At 39.2% G+C, this 16,470-nt stretch overlaps 1 protein-coding gene across 22 annotated transcripts in view; it reads right to left on the bottom strand.

Moving 5' to 3' along the window:
* The window catches only part of ZBTB20 (zinc finger and BTB domain containing 20), an 812,397-nt gene that overhangs the window by 293,212 nt on the left and 502,715 nt on the right, over positions 1-16,470 (bottom strand). For 4 of the 22 annotated variants that reach the window (XM_079921758.1, XM_079921754.1, XM_079921756.1 and 1 more), the window contains 2 exons: positions 9,875-9,944; positions 6,514-9,137 (listed from right to left, as the gene is read on the bottom strand). The exons of 15 other annotated variants lie outside the window; for them this stretch is intronic. The gene's annotated coding sequence lies outside the window, so the exon portion shown is untranslated. Of the gene's footprint in view, positions 1-305; positions 1,970-6,513; positions 9,138-9,874; positions 9,945-16,470 lie in introns of those variants that run through there. 3 more of the 22 variants (XM_079921766.1, XM_079921765.1, XR_013828389.1) reach the window with 2 other exon arrangements.

Raw genomic sequence — 16,470 nt, 5'->3', positions numbered from 1 at the left:
TTCTGTCTGAACAATTTTAGTTGCCTCCTAACTCATTTTTCTGTCTCTATTCTCCCATTCCTCCAATCTATCCTCCACCATGCTGCCAGAGTGATCTTCTGTAACACAATTTGATCATTAACCTTCTCTACTTAAAACCTTTCAATGGCTCCCCAAATGCCCCAAGATGAAGTTAAAACATCTTTGCGTGGCAGTCAAGGCCCAACATGATTGTTCCCTGCCTACATCTATAGCATCATTTCTCCACACTCCTCTCCTGAACATTAGTGATACTGTTCCCCAACTCTGCTATGCTATTTCCTCTTTAAGTGTCTTCGTCCCTTCTGGTCCTCTTACTGAATGTTCTGACCATCTGGGAAAATCCTTCAAGGCCCAGAAGGGACTTATTAGCTCCTTTCTGAAGCTTTTCCTGACCCTCTACCGCAAGGTACATTCAGGTAAACATTCACTGTTTTGTGCCTCCGAGGTTCCTTGAGCATCCTCCAGTTAACGATACTTAGCATATGCCATTATCCCTGCTTGCTTCCCTATCTGCCTCTCCACCAAGGAGCAACTTGAGGTCATGTCTTTTCATCTCTGTATTGTCAGTGACAAAGCCAAAACCTTCACAACAGCATATAAAGGCCCACGTGCTCAGGCCCCCATTGCCTTCCCTGCTACAGCTACCATCCCCCTGCTTGCTCACTCTGATCCTGCACACAGACTTCCTTGTTACCCCTCAGACTTGCCTGATATAACTCCATTTCTGTCCAGGGCCTTTGCACTTGGTAGTTCCAGGCCTTTCTAGTTCCAGTTCTAGCCTTTGCCTAGATATCCACAAAACTTGCTTCTTTACCTTTCTCAAATGTTGTCCCCTTAGTGAGGCGTTCCGTTTCTACCCAGTTTGAAATTGCAACCTTACTCCTGACACACACACACATATACACACACACACTCTCTCTCTGTCTCTCTTTCTTATTTCACTTTTCTCCACAGCACTTATCACTACCTAACATACTATATATTTTACATAGGTACCTGTTTGTCATCTTTCTCCCCTGCCTAAAAAGTAAGTGTTTTGAGAATAGAGACTCCCGTTTGTTTTGTTTACTGTAGTATCCTCAGCCCTTAGAAAAGTGCTAGGTGCATAGCATGTGCTCCTTAATAAATATTTGTTAACAAATGAATCAAGCTTTAGCTTCTAGAATAATATCTGACACAGAATATGGTTCAAAAATGTTTCCTGCATTAATAAATAAATGAGTGAATGAATGAATGTTAAATCCATGTTTAATGAATGTAATGAAGAGACAGTCTTTGTAATCTGATCCTCATAACAATGCTGGTAAATAAGTCAAATGGGTACTATTATCCTCATTAGACAAATGAAGTAGATGAATAAGGATAGGAGCCTAAGTTAAGGCAATATGGGTAGTTTACGGTTTGCTACTCTTTTAACTCACTGTTAAAAGGAAGAGACATTTTTCTGCATTCAGTTTATGATGTACGTCTAACATTTATTACACTATTTTGGTTCCTTTTGACTAGGAAGGCAATTAACAGGAGATGCAAGGTGCTAACACTTTTTATTACAATTTGTGTCTTTCCTTATTAGGTGCTTTTCATAAAAACAGATCCTTTTCTTTCATTTTCAAAAGTGGATTAGGCACTCATACAATTTTGCCCCTCAGAGTGGTTTGTACATGACTACCCAAGAGGACATCATGCTACAAATCCTGCCAGAATGAACTGGAAGGCGAGTGTGGCATTTGTAGCTTGAGAATGAACAGGTTGTTTGGTGCCAAGTTTGTGCTAATGGAGATGTCCTCTACGTGTTAACACCCAAAGGAGAACATATTCAACAACAAAACATTTCAGTTTTTGGCATGTCTATGGAGAGTTAACTTTCCATTGTTCAAGGGTTAATTATCCGTTATGTGAATCGCTCCTTTTTCTCCCTCTGGCTGCTTACATCTAGGAATTCAGTTTCCTGGAGGATAAATAGGAAAAATAAAAAGAGATGGAAATCAAACTAGTACGTATCATTTATATATAGTAGAAGCTCTAGAAAAGAATTCAGTGTAGGAGACAGAATTAGATGTAGTTTGGGGATTGCCAAGTTGATTGACCATTGATTGACAATTGATAACAGATATAATTAAATTTCACAAAATATTGTGGCTTCTTTTAATTATTGTTTATTAGGGTCAGCTTGTAGTAATATGAAGTTAGTCTCTGGATGTTATTCGTGTCAGCAGGGTACCATTTGGGGTGTTGGAATGGGCCCCTCTCCTCCGATGTGTCCAGAGCACCAAATGTGCCTTAGTGTGCTCCAGCTTACTGACTGAGGAAGCACCAAGAGATCCCACCAATTTCTTTACTTATTCATGAGAAACAGTTGCCCTTCGCTATTTTCAGCTATTATTTGCCTAAAACAGGGCATTTAATTAGGGCCTGTTAAGATCGTGGAAATGATTTGGCTGCCTGTCCTCTTGCCCCTCTCTTTATTGTGCTGTCTGTCTGCCCCACCCCTCTCCTGTCTAGTTCACGGGCATTCATAGCTAGTCTTCGTGCCTTTCCACATCTGACATCAGCCTGAGCTCCTTAGATGCTGAGTTTGAGGAAAGGAAGAACCACTGACTGACTGTAGGCAAGTATTGACAAGCTGGAGGAGCCTTCGGTCAATATGATACATTAGAGGCCAGTCTGGTACTTTCAGACTGCAGGAGCAGACCAACCTGGGTATTTGGCCCCCTCACGAGTCCTGGAAAATGAAGGGAACTACTGCGAGCTCAAGACTCCATGTCCCATCAGAAATCACCTGGGCATTGCGGAGATTAGGAAAGCTACCTTGGCAAATGACTGGAGTTGCTGTCAGCTAGCTGGAAGATCTAATATGGGAGTTTAAGGGATTCAGATATAGAAGAATCTGTTGATTTGTTTTCTGGATGTATTTCTTCCATACGATAAGCAATACGTACTCAATGTCAATGCACTGCCATATAGATATCATCCGTCCATTCATCCATTCATTCATTCATCACATATTCATTGATCCTCCATTCAGATTAAGGCAATTTGACATTGGTTGGAAGGGAGATAAATAAACATAAAATGTAGTACCTTTCCTCTAACCACGTGTAGTTTCATACATATAAAAAAACTTCAGTTCAAAGCAGTACATGATAAGTGTCAAACAAAAGCTACCGAATTTTAAAATGCAATTAATGTCAGAAGGGGAAGTTCACTTTTAATCTGGGTTATTATGGAAAGCTTCAAAGAAAAGTGTGACTTCACAAGAATATGTCTTGGCTGGTTATCTTGAAAAGGTATTTGGGAAATTATAGTTGCTGATGCTGATATGTAAATACAGCATCAAAGTATTTAATGTACAACTAAGTAGCCGAGAAACTAGAATAAACTGGGTCATTTGTATATAAATTCATTCTTACAAAATAAAGTGAATCATTAAATATAGTCTCAATTTTCAGATAATTAAAAGCAATTTAATTTCTTTCTACTTAATTTTAAACTACTTTATACATATAGCAATTAATATTTTGAAGTTGTACATAAATAGAATTTAGGCTCGTAATCTAACATGTATGTTCAATGAAGGATAATTACCAATCTTATCAGCTAACCAAATCTTATCTTTTGCAGATATTGTTCATAAATATTTGTGCAAAATTTCTGTGTTGTCAGTGTGATAAAATGTCAACTACATTTCACTTATGGTTGATTTGCAAAACGTCTGATTGAATTCAAAGGCAAGTAAGCCTAGCTAGGATTTGGTTATATTTTTAATAGTTGAATATAGGTATGTGATTATGCATAAGCTAACATACATATACAATCACATGATATAATGAATCAACGCCTTCGTCCTAATGTTTAAAGATATGTATCTTTTAAAAGGAAATCACATAAATATCAAAAAGCATTTGTATATAAATAAGAAAGAATAATTTCTTACTGGGGCAATAATAATTCTGTTATTTAGCAATGTCATTTGTGTCTCTTTGTGACTGCCTATTTAAATAAATATAACATAGGAAGTGCTTACAGCAAAAATGCACATGCAAGATAATATACATTTTATAACGTGCATCCTCTGAAATGAAATAAAAATTTGGGGGATCAGCACTGGAAAACCGAATTATTGATAGTACACTGTGAAGGTTTATAACATAGGTTTTGAAAAGATCAGGTAACCATTTACAACCATTTAAATGGAAAGAAATACATCATTATCTTGCCTTTTTGTCAAAGGTGTACTGATCAAATTCTGACTTAAATACTCCAACTTAGCCATAGAATTCTTTCTTCCACAGCCATGTGGAACTCCAGGTCTTGGCAACAATGAGGAAAATTTCTCTGTCAGGTTATATTTTTTAAATGTCATCTCTTGGGATATACCCTTAGATATTTGTGTTTACCTGTTTTCTGCTTAAAGATGCTCATAAAATTTCATGTACAGGCTACGGGATTTCAATAATAAAATATTTTCTAAGTATTAGATATACAGCTTGCCCTCAGTGCAGTCCTAATGGACATCATCCCTACCAGAGATTAACAGACAATTCTCCCAGCAGTCTGTGCAGCCTAAGTGTTAACTGAGGAAGGCACAACCTAACATAGGTCTTGGTGGTAATGGGGTAAAACTAGTTACATTTTTTATATCAAACTTAAAAAAAAAATTAACACTATTTTCCCTTTCAACTTCTTTCTTCAGAAAAAAAGAATTAATGGAAAATCCCCAAGAAACATTACACATACAAGTAGTATGGTCATAACTAACATGGCCTAACTGAAATAGGCAAGTTTTCCATTATATACCATTAAACTTTCAGCACACTGGTCTTAATAAAACTCTGGGACTGCTTCCTATCACAATGACAGCTCAGGAATTTGATGTGCCTCACAAACTATAGGAATTGTGAAAGGAAGCTGACTCTTTGTTCTAGAGGTCACTGACAGACCCTGATGAGGCTGTAGCAGGGGTCAGTGTCTGTAGGGACCACAGGAATAAACGAGCATGCGTGAGTTCAATGGTTAAGAATCTGAATCGCCCAGAGCAGCAAACAAAATTCCAAAGCCAAGTATCACTGTAATATGCTGGATGACCGTACCAGCTTGGACAAGAGTACACACAACAGGCACACACAATACACATCTGGTTAAATGTAAAATCAACTATTGCTAAAGCATTTTCAACTTTTAGGAGGAATCTACTGGCAATGTGTTAATAGCAAGGAAAACTAAAACAATAAAATAGCATCTCTTTCCAAATATTTAAGAACATCGAGTAAGTGCCCCTTAGGCTGGGTTGTGGTTCTTGGAAGTTTTAGCCTATGAGAACCATATTGGGGACATCAAAGACTCCTCCCTCTCTCCAAAGAGCAATTCACTTCAGATGCTGCCACACAATCAAATGCTTTTATGGCCACCATGTTTTTTTGTTTTCTGTTTTTTCCACTCTTAATATTTTGGAACATGCTGGATTCTTGAAATTGGAAAGAAGACAAGAAAACACAGTAAGATCAAATACCTCTGAAAGAGCAACTAAGTAGGGACCTGATGGTAAAAGACAAATACACATTCCAACTGAAACTCCACTTCTAGGGAGAGTGTGAATTATTAACAAGGACACGGAAGGCATGTATTGGAACCAAAAGCTGGTCTGTTGACTCCTCTGCTAGTCTCATATCAGACAGCATGCAACCACCCCCATTTCATTCCTTCGACAACTTCCCAGAGCACACTCAATCAGAATCTCTTACATTGAGGACAATACTATATTTGGGTTTAATACTGTGAGGACAGTCATCTAGTTTTCCTATGTCACAATGATAAATTTCCCTGGAACCAAATAAGGATTCTCCTTGCATTCTTCTGTTTGATATCATGAATGCAGAAGAATAAAGAAGAGGGTATGACAAATAATATTTTCCAAAGGTCGGGTGGAGGGAGTTTCCCTAACATTTAAAAACAGCCAGTTCTTAGCAAAGTGATCTTTAGAAGAACAGTATTAACAATATTCTTCGGCTATGCATCCACTTCTTTTTCTTGCTTAGCTGGGTACGTTATATATTCTGAGCATAATGTAAACGTGCAGAAGAGAGATGCATGAAAAGTTGGTAGAGAGAAACTCCAAACAAACCATGAATCCCACTTTCACTTCCCCCTCCTACCACCCCGACTACTACCTCCCAGCTGCACTCACTCACCTATCTCCCTCCTCCCACAAGCATGTTTGCCAGGCCTGCCAAGGCTGACATCCATCAGTGGCAGCATGAAACCTAAGCCTGCAGGCTCCTCCTGAACACAGACTCAAGGCTCAGCCATTGTCCATAGAGTGCTCTCAGCTGTGCACAGTAAAATCTTCATCAGGCCGTTGGATTGTTTGGTAGCTTTTTAAAAAAAACTGCATTCTTTTTTTCCTTTTTAAAAACACTCGTTATTTCCTGACTGCCTCAGAGACACCAAGAATAGAATCCTTGACACATCAAATTCTGGAACCTCACCACTCACCAGGACTATGGTTCCTGATCCAAGGAGTATCGACTGAGAATCAGCACAGTCTCTTGAGAGTGTCCAGGCCTGGCTGCTAAGCTCCCTGCTCTGATTAGTTTGTCAAGTTCACAGTGTTCCAGAGTGCTGAAGCACAGAAATTAGGGAGGGGAGGTGGAAGGAAAATCACTGGAGCCTCTTACGATCTAACTTCTACTAACTGAGAGGAAATGTCTTATAAATAAACAACAGCAAGAGAAACAAAAAAAAAAAAAAAAAAAAAAGCCCATCCCGTCCTGCCAGAGGAATGTTCATTATTGTCTCCCGACGGAAAACTTTACACCACACCAGAATGCAGCCATGTCTCCTGAAACTACCTCCCTCAAAACAGAAAGAAAAAGAGAATCAGAAAGAAAAGGAGAACAAAAAAAGATTTTTTTTCATTTCCTTGAATTCTGTTGGGAAGTTCATGTCAGTTCCCAGTAGACAAACTAAGCAGTTTCAACAGTGTCACCGTTCTAGGATTTCTTGTGGAGGCTGCTTATTAGCAAAATTTCATTTCTGCCCAGATCATTGCTGTGCCATCCAGACATTTTCAGAAGGGAAGTTCAGGGAAGGGGTGGGGGGAGGGTGCGATTGTGGAGGAGAGGAAGGAGAGGACAAAGGAACATTCCTGATGAACCGGAATGCCCTAGACACGGCCATGAAAAAGCCAGCTCCACCCGCCACCCCACTACTGCTTGTTGAGGACTTGGTGATGCAGTGTGTTTAATCTACTTACTCTTTCTGCTCGGGAGGCTGAGGTTCCTACATTTCCAGCTCATGCTGGACTGTACCGTAAGCAACAAGTGAAATGAGTTCAGTGATCTCATTCTAGTCCTTCGACTCCTGTCCACATCGCTAAGCGACTGCACAGCTTGGCACAGGCCAGGATGAGTCAGCAGTCTCTGGTCATGAGAGGCCAGGCCTGGAATAGCAGGGGGGGTTTAGGTCAGAAGCAAAATGAAGCAGAAAGGCAGTCTAGATGGCAGGGCTCAGCTCCGCAATTCACGGAGATACTGCAGGTCAAAATGAAAGAGCCTCATCAGCTCTGGGGTGAAGACTGTAGGAGTGTACAAAAAGGAGCAGCAAGGGAAAAACTTAGAACAGCTGCCTACCAAACATAGCAAGAACAAATTAGAGTACCACAGACAGAAAAAGAGGGCATGGGTAGAGGCCTGGAGGAGAAAAGATGCTCATTAAGATCTCTGGAATACCTTTTTTTCCATGTGCTCCTGAACTTGATTTAGGAAATAGTGGTTACCTATACACTATCCTGGTATTTAGGTATTCCTTTCCCAGTTTGGTAAGTAGCAAAACAAACAAAAGAAAAGCACTGCAGTAAAATAAAAAGAGGAAGCCTCATGTTCCATAAAATAATGTAATTATAAGTAAAAGCCTAATATCTCAAAGACGTGCACTTGGGTCAATAGTATCCTTGTATAGCCTGTAAAATCTGGTCACAAAATGGTTAAAGAGAAGCACTCCTTAAATTAAGCTTGGATGGCAGTAGAGAAGAACTAAGAGAAAAGAAAGACATAAGTTCAATGATGGAACACAAGGGAAATATGAAATTGTGTCTATATTTCTACCCAGTGGGGTCAGCATAGACCTCCAACAGCAAGTGACACTTCTAGTCAACAGGACTTTCAAACACCTCTTCCTGTGCAGTAGTACTGTCATAAGCAAGAGGAGAGGGAAAAGAAAAACAGCCAGAGGAAAAAAATCAGGTTCAACCTGAAAAATAAATCAGTAATAAACATTTTGTTTTGGAGGAGGCAAATCACCTGAATGAGCCAATGGATAAAGAAAAGACTTAGTGCATGAAACAGACTCAGAGGAACCATTTCTAGACAAGGAAACTGAGGTGGGGACAGAATTATCAGCAAATAGTGGTGATGGCCCCAAAATAAGGAAGAAAGCAACTTCAAAGGTCAGATGGGATGCAGCAAGAATGGCAGGGAAAAGAGAATACCGTCAACAGAGCTGGGAAATGCTAGTAAAATATTTCTTCACAGTGCTTTGAACAGGACTAATAAGGACCCATCATATATTTCTAATTGTTATCCCTTAAGGACATACAGATGTGTAAGATGTGTAAAAAATGTAAATTTTATTTAGTTTTCATTCCAGAGGTCATTAAATCATCTCAACATGTCTTGATAAACGCTTAACCTTGAGCAAATAAACTTTCTAGCCTCAGTTTTCTTTTCTTTGAAATGGAATATTATTACCTTGAATTATTGTAAGGAGAGAATCAGTGTTTGTCAGTCCTTATCACAGTAGTATCTATCACAGGCTGAACACTCAGTAAAGTGTTATTGTTTATATTTGATTATCATATCATTTTCATAAGTGCCAGGGAAAGAATCATTCCCAGTGTCGTTGCACTGTATTGAGTGGAACCAATACGAAGACTCTAGTAAAATCAGTTGAGTAACATTCCTCAGAGGATGTTGCCTTAAAAAGCTTGTTTCTATCTGGATATGTTAAACATTATGCTTGAACCCAGAGGATGTTAAAAATCTATTATGTTAAAATCTTGATTTGGGGTATCTATGTTGTCAAAGCAGCTTGGAGCTTAATAGCATTCAGTAACTAGAGACCTGAAAAAGAAAAGAGGGATTTTTAGAAGCTTCTCCAAAAGCAACAGGATAAAAGTGCTATCGGCCTTGACCGCATGATGAGGGTTTTTTACCAAAGGGAAAACTTAGTCCAGTTGATCATCCCAGTCTAATTGATTAATTGTGGGTCTGACCATCTGGCTGATGAATGCTGACACCCAGCAGTGATTACTGTGAAACACAAATCCGGATGTGCTCTCCCTGATGCCTCCCACAATAATGGCAACGCTGAACTTAAGGTTAGTTTTTTCAGGCCTCTTGGCTCAGTCTCTTCATGGAACAGCAGTTGTGGCAGGGAATATTTTACTAGACCTGGTCAAGCATTATCTTCTCTTATTTCAGTTACCCACTCCTTTCCAACTCCACGCCTACCTGCTCCTGAGCCCTCTCTTGTATATAATCACTTTTCATGCAAAGCATTCCATCTGTAGTTTTCATCATACTGTCTGATTCTCTCATTTCCGGTTGCTCTATTCTGAAAAATATTCGATTGGTCTAAAAGACCTGTACTGCTATATCACAGGGAATCCTACTGAGACATTTTTATCGTATCTTCTTTGCTACTGGTTTACTTCAAGTTATCCTGTGCTTCCAAATAAAGAAAATTATTTCACCAAACTCATGAATCTGATTATAAGGCCCACATATGGCTCAAGTTCTTCATGAGGTTAATAGAATACAAGGGTTAACAGAAGATAATTTTTGCATCTTAAACCTACATCTGATCCTTAGTTAGGGTGTCCGTTGGAGAAGATTCTTCCCACAAGGACTCTGGAGCACATTTCACTGCTAGAGAAAAAAGGCAGGCTCACATAAATAACAGGAATCAATAGCAATGCCACCCACAAACCAATCAAGATAACCTGTACATGGGAGAATTCTCTAACCAAATCCAATTTGAATGCATATATATAAACCCTGGAGAATTACAACCACATTATTTTATTATCGTGGGAAGGCACAGGGGAGTAAACTGACATAAAATGTCTTGCAGAAAGTTGGCCAAAGAGTCACAGTGAAGGAGAATCATCCATTTCCCCTCTCCTTTTCCCAGACTGACTTCCATCTCAGAATTCATCATTTTTCTTGCTCCCCACAGATGCTGAATTCTTCTATGTTCCAGGCTGGGTTAGTGTTAATTTTCGGTAGAGAATGGCAGTAGCATGCTGAACTACAGAGTTCCAGACTGGGAGTTGGGAAATGTTTTTGGCCTGACTGTCAGTAAACAACTATGTGTCTAGGGCAAGTCAAGTCCCTTAACTCCCCATGTCTCAGTGTCTTCATTGAAAAATGATAGGGTTGGACTGCCTGAACTCCATCGTCTCTGCCAACACTAAGATTCTATGGTTCTATAGCTCATTTCCTTTTTCTCTCTGGCACCAACTGCTCAACAACTCTGCTTATAGTCATTTCTCTGCTCTCAGTTACTGATGGAAAAATATCGCCTTCATTTACTACCCGGTATTTGTAACTTTTCTCTCTTTTTTTGATGCTAGATATTTTGAGTTGTAAACATGAACATATCCAGATAGATGCTTTAAATTTGAAAGCATTTAAGGAGAATAGCTTTCCCATGTAGAAACATTTAGTGCAGCTCGGCATGGAGGAAGCCAGGCATCCAAAAGTGGAGCAAAGGGGCCAATTCACAAATGAGAGGAAGCCTTTCATAATAAGAGTCTCCAGGCTCTTCAATTTAGATAAAGCTACCAAATTCCAACTACTTTTCCAATCAATCCCAGACACCCTCACAGACACTTAGGACTATAAATTTGAGGACCAGCACTGGCAGTGATGCAGTTCTTATTTCACCTCCACCATGTATTGCCAAGTAGGATTTAGGATGGCATAGTAATAAGAGCCAAGAGGACAATCTGTCATTTATTTTCCTCCAAACTTTTCAAAATTTCCCATTTGGGCTCTGTTTCCCAGTTTTAATTTGGTAACTGCCATTTTTCAGCATTTCTTTTAACAGGTTACTAATAATTTCTGATACAGGATCTCATATTTCATTTTGTGCTGCTAGAACTGCTGTTAATATTTCATCTGTCTTCAATTCAGCTCTGCATAAAGACTGCTGGGTTTTTAATACACGGTTAACACTTTGGTTCTGGGGATTTGATCACCAGTGTTCACCCAGTTTGTCCATATCTTGTTAGGTAAGAGTAGTAGATTATCTCAGAAATATCTCAGGGTGTGTGCTTAAACATTCTAGGGTTACATTACAGTTTCTTTTTCTGGATATTTGATGAAAACAACACAAACAAGTGTTCTGTGTTTGTTCTCCCAGGTAGCTTGCTATTTACTTCAGTATGAGTGTTCTGGAAGCAGAGAGCAATGGTTTAGAGCCAGGGCTCACAGGCAGATCTAAGTTCAAATTCTGGCTCTGAAATGTTACTACACATACCATGTTAGGCCAGTTCTTTAACCTTCCTGAACCTCTATTTTTCTATTTGTAAATAGGGATAATAACGGTATCTACCTCTATTGCTATGAGTTCTCAAAAAATGATGGGTATCATTATTTCCCTAGCATTAATAATCTACATATTCACATTATAGTGTTATTATTTTGCATCATCTTTTCAAGGCTAACAAATTACTTTTGAGTCCAGCCTTTTGTTGTTTGCCTTATTATAGTTTACATTTAAAAAAAACTCTCAGTGAAATCAAGTAAAATATTTTAAAATTGGGTCTTTAAAACCATACGTACAGTTAAAAATAGTATATAGCATCATATTCTTATGTCACTTTTCAATCTAGCATCAAATTCTCAAAACTCTTTGTTCATCTAATAGCCAGGCCTGGATAAGGCACATCACACTAATGCTAAACCATTCCATAAAGAGATGATTGACTTCCCCCTACTCCCAAACAATACAGATTATTTCAATATTCTTTGGTCATGTATCAGTCAGGGTCCATCAGGAGAGAGAAACCACACAGCAATTTGAATAGGAAAAATTTAATATACAGAATTATTAACTATAACAGGGGATTGGAGTAATGAGGAAGTAATTAATAAGAAGAGGATTGTGAATTATATAAGAATAAGCAAATATAAGGAGCAACCACAACTTCTAGGGCTGATAGAGAGTGCCCAAGGAAGAGTCCCTTACACCTCTAGACTGGGATCTAGTCCTTGTTGGACAAGGCATAGCCAGTGAATGAATGAATGGCAAAGAAGTTGCTGGAGAGCTGTCAGTAAAACTTGCTGGAAAACTATACTCTAGGGTGCCAGGGAAGCTGTTCACAGGGAGGCTGTCTCATTTGAGGCACACTACTACATAAACCACCCGATGTGTGTATGTGTGCACGTGTGTGCTTGCATGTGTGTTGGGTGCTGGACGTAGCCACTGGCTGCTGGGCACTGGAGAAGCTACCTGTGCTTCAGCTGCTGGGCACCGGGGCAGCTGTGTGTGCTGCAGGAGCCAGGCCTTAGAGAACCATGCGCACGGCAGGAGCCTGCCAAAAAATACATGGGGGCCAGGAAGGAGAACCTCTTTCTCCTATAATGTCTGTCTGATTCCTCACTGACAAAGCACACTCACACAGTTAGGAAAGGAAAAATATTTAAAGGACCCAGATACATTTTTGGAGAGCAGGCAAGGAAGGGTAAATTTGGATCTGAGAGGCAGTATATTGATAACTGGTAGAGTTATTTCCTTACACACTTTATGAAATAACTCACTTTGGAGATTACAATCCAATGTTCTCTTACTTACTATATTACTTACTAGGCCTGCTGCTTACCTTTAGTAATATACTGACTTTCTGCATAATGAAATAAATATTGTCAGAATTAAGGAAAATAATATTCTATTAAATAAAAGTGGCAATACTTGTATTTGTATAATGACCTTTTTTCCTCCACAAATGCTGCCCACATATGTTTTAATTGTTTATAATTAACAGATTAGGAAAAATGTAAAGAAATACTAAACTATTGACCTAAATTTACGCATTAGTGATCCCAGTCCAGAATTTCAACTAAGTGGGTAATCAGGAGAGTCACTGAAAACAACCCACAGCTTCAAGAGTGGTAAAGATGACCTCAACTAGTATTTTTCCTTTCTCTCTCCTTTTCTTTTTGTTGACTCTAGAACCCATATTTGCTGTTCCATGACTCATTTTGGAGGAGGCTGTTAACTATAAGTTGCTATTTTTCAGAAAAATGTCACATATTTAGCAGGAAATTTTTCCTATGATTCTTGTCCTGTATTGTTCTACCTTCAATATTAAATAGAAAAGCATAAGTAAATGACCAGTTTAATGCATTCCTCAAGATATACAGTGGTCATTGTCAGAAATAACTTTACATACAGATGGGGAAGTATACTCAAACACCTCCACTGTTTTCACCTGATTCTTTAAGAAGGGGACAGAACCTTTTATTCTATAACTAGAGGTAGGGTTTAAAAAGGGTTGTGGTGGTGAGAGGCTGAGAGCACAGAAAGCAAGTGGGTGAGAAGAGGGTCCTGTGGAGAGAAGAATGTCTCAAGACTAAGGCCATAAAACACCCATCTCACCCATTCACCTGTTTTTACTGATGCTTGGCTATAGCAATACTATCTGTTCCCACTATTATGGGAAGGATCTACTTGTTTCCTTCAGTTGTGCTTTCTGAAAACCAGTGGTATTATCAAGCAAAACAAGCCCTGTTGGGCTGTCTCACAATCATACTAGGCAGTGCTGGCAGCTGCAGGTGGCTGTCTTTAGGATTTTCTTTTGTTTGTGTTGTGTGTGAAGACTGAGGATAAACCTAATGACACTGCATACATTGGATCCCCACCTCCCTAGCAAACACATATGCACACCTCTCCCCTGCAATTCCTGAGTCCAAAAGTAGATGATGACAAAGAAGAATTGTAAGTCCATGTGAATCAGGCAGGCAAGTCCATTTTATTTGAGTTTGCCCTTCTGTTCAGCTAGCTTTTCTGCTCTGACCCACTATACTTACCCTGTCGGCTGCTCTTACTAGCAACATGCCTTTTTAATCAGCCTTCCTGGGGTCTGCATTTGATTACAGCATTTGTGTTCTATTTTGATTCTTTTGTACTATGCCCTGTGGTGTTAGCTTGAAAGGTGTTATTTATAAAATGAAACTCTATTGTATTGCCACTTGGATTCAAAGAGTACATATAATATTAATGCAGAATGTATTTAATACCTTGAATCTATTAAATCAATTTCTTCATGAGAACACAGAATGGGAGGGAGGCAAGTGGGTTGGTAACCCAGGTAATAAGACTTCAGAATCACCTGCACTTTCCTTCACAAGCATTCATGAAAGCTGGCATGAGAATCTTTCTCTTAACGTCAGGGTTTCCAGAAGGAAGAGACTACCTTTCCTCAGCCAGATCAGTGCAGTGTGCACCTGTTTAAACATTCAATCATGAAAACCAAACATTTTCCTAGGCCTCAGATGCAAATTTTTGACTAAGGAAACCATGAGACGAAACACGGATATGACTTTTTTACTACCTAGGAAGATTTAGGTAAAGAAGGAAACCTAATCACCTGTTTCCAAGGAGCTGCTTGCAGGATTTGTAAAAAGAAGTAGATTCATTATGTTCCTAACTCCCCTCAAAAGAAGGCTAGGAAAATTCTAGTGATGCTAAGAACTGAGACAGGGTTTCCAGGGTGGCATGTTCAGAATGATGTTCTCGCCTAGTTTCTTTATGGCTGCTGGGCCTATAGTCAAATGTTTATGATCAGATTGACGAAGGAGTCCCCAAATTTTCTTCACTTCTAATTTTAGTGCAAACTGAAGACTGGAACATTATATCAATATATCACAACTGCTTGTCACATCTGTTGCTGTACACATTCCATTCTTCCACTATAACCCTTTTTTTCCTGGTGATACATCTGAAATCATCAATGCCTGCTCTTCAGATAAAGAATAAGGAAGGATCAGGTGTGGAAGATAGTTTAGCAATCAGGCTCTGCAGAACGTGCTAAAAGAAACTGTCCCTCACAGGGGAAGCTGGCTATGCAGTCCTGGAGTGAGGGTTCCTAGAATTTCACCTGTTCTCACTCACTTGCTCATTGTATAACTCCAGGAAATTTAGGGTCCAGTTTTCTAATCACTAAAATTTGCATAACTATATTTACACCTTTCTACTTGCATTGGACTTCTTTAGGGATGAATGTGACAATGGTCTGGAATACTCTAAATTCTCTGCAATGAAGGTGGGATACAACTGCACAATATTATTAAAATGAGAGTTCAGATCCCTTTTTTTGTTTGTTTCTCCAAATCCAGATACGAAAAACTAACAAATGAATGAATTTCCTCCCCTTTGGGAATGAATCATATGCCCTCATTCATAAATGACATCCCAAACATGAGGAGCTAGGATTTGTTGGGAAATATACATCCCAATCTTGAATGCATCCAGTTGTAAACTCCTTGCATGAAAAAATCACATTATTTATCTCTGTATCCATCTAGGTCCTACCATATTGATTTGCATCATGTAAGTATTTCATTAATATTTGTTGAATTGTACTGAAAAATGAGATCATACAATTCCAGAGCTGAAAGTTGCTGGAGATCATGTGAGTCCAGTTACCTCATTTTGCAGATGAGAAAACTGATGCCCAGATAAATTAAGTGACTTCTCCAAGTGCAATATTAATAATGTTACAGGTCTTCGAAAGAGTTAAAGATCTGTCACTGGAAATATATAACTCAATCAATTAAAACAAAATGAATGTTCTTTTGTCAAAATAAAAGTACTCTTCAGCTCAAATAATCTGAAGTATTCTAATCTAACCAAGGAGGCTGAAGCCTAAAGCAATAAGTAAACTTCACTAAATGGCTATAGACCATACGTGTGCTAGAAATGCCATTACTAAGGTTATACATTTTTTTTTTTTTTTTGCGGTACGTGGGCCTCTCACTGTTGTGGCCTCTCCCGCCGCGGAGCACAGGCTCCGGACGCGCAGGCCCAGCGGCTATGGCTCACGGGCCCAGCCGCTCCGCGGCATGTGGGATCTTCCCGGACCGGGGCACGAACCCGTGTCCCCTGCATCGGCAGGTGGACTCTCAACCACTGCGCCACCAGGGAAGCCCAGGTTATACATTTTAATACCATGCCTATCCCCCACTCCATTGGTATATTTTTCAGGTAAAGTTAAGGTTGTGAAAACAAAAAGGAATTGCAAATCCTTAAAATTATGTAGGATTCATGGAGGTACAATTCAAAAATGAAATTACTTTCATTTATTATTTCAGTTTACTATTTAGCCATATTGTAGATGGTAAACCAAATTTAAATTCCAGAGTTCGGGAAACAAAATAGGACAAGACA

The sequence above is a fragment of the Stenella coeruleoalba genome (assembly GCF_951394435.1).
Source record: "Stenella coeruleoalba genome assembly, chromosome: 5".
Taxonomy (NCBI): Eukaryota; Metazoa; Chordata; class Mammalia; order Artiodactyla; family Delphinidae; genus Stenella; species Stenella coeruleoalba.
This window is presented reverse-complemented; position numbering and strand designations above follow the sequence as displayed.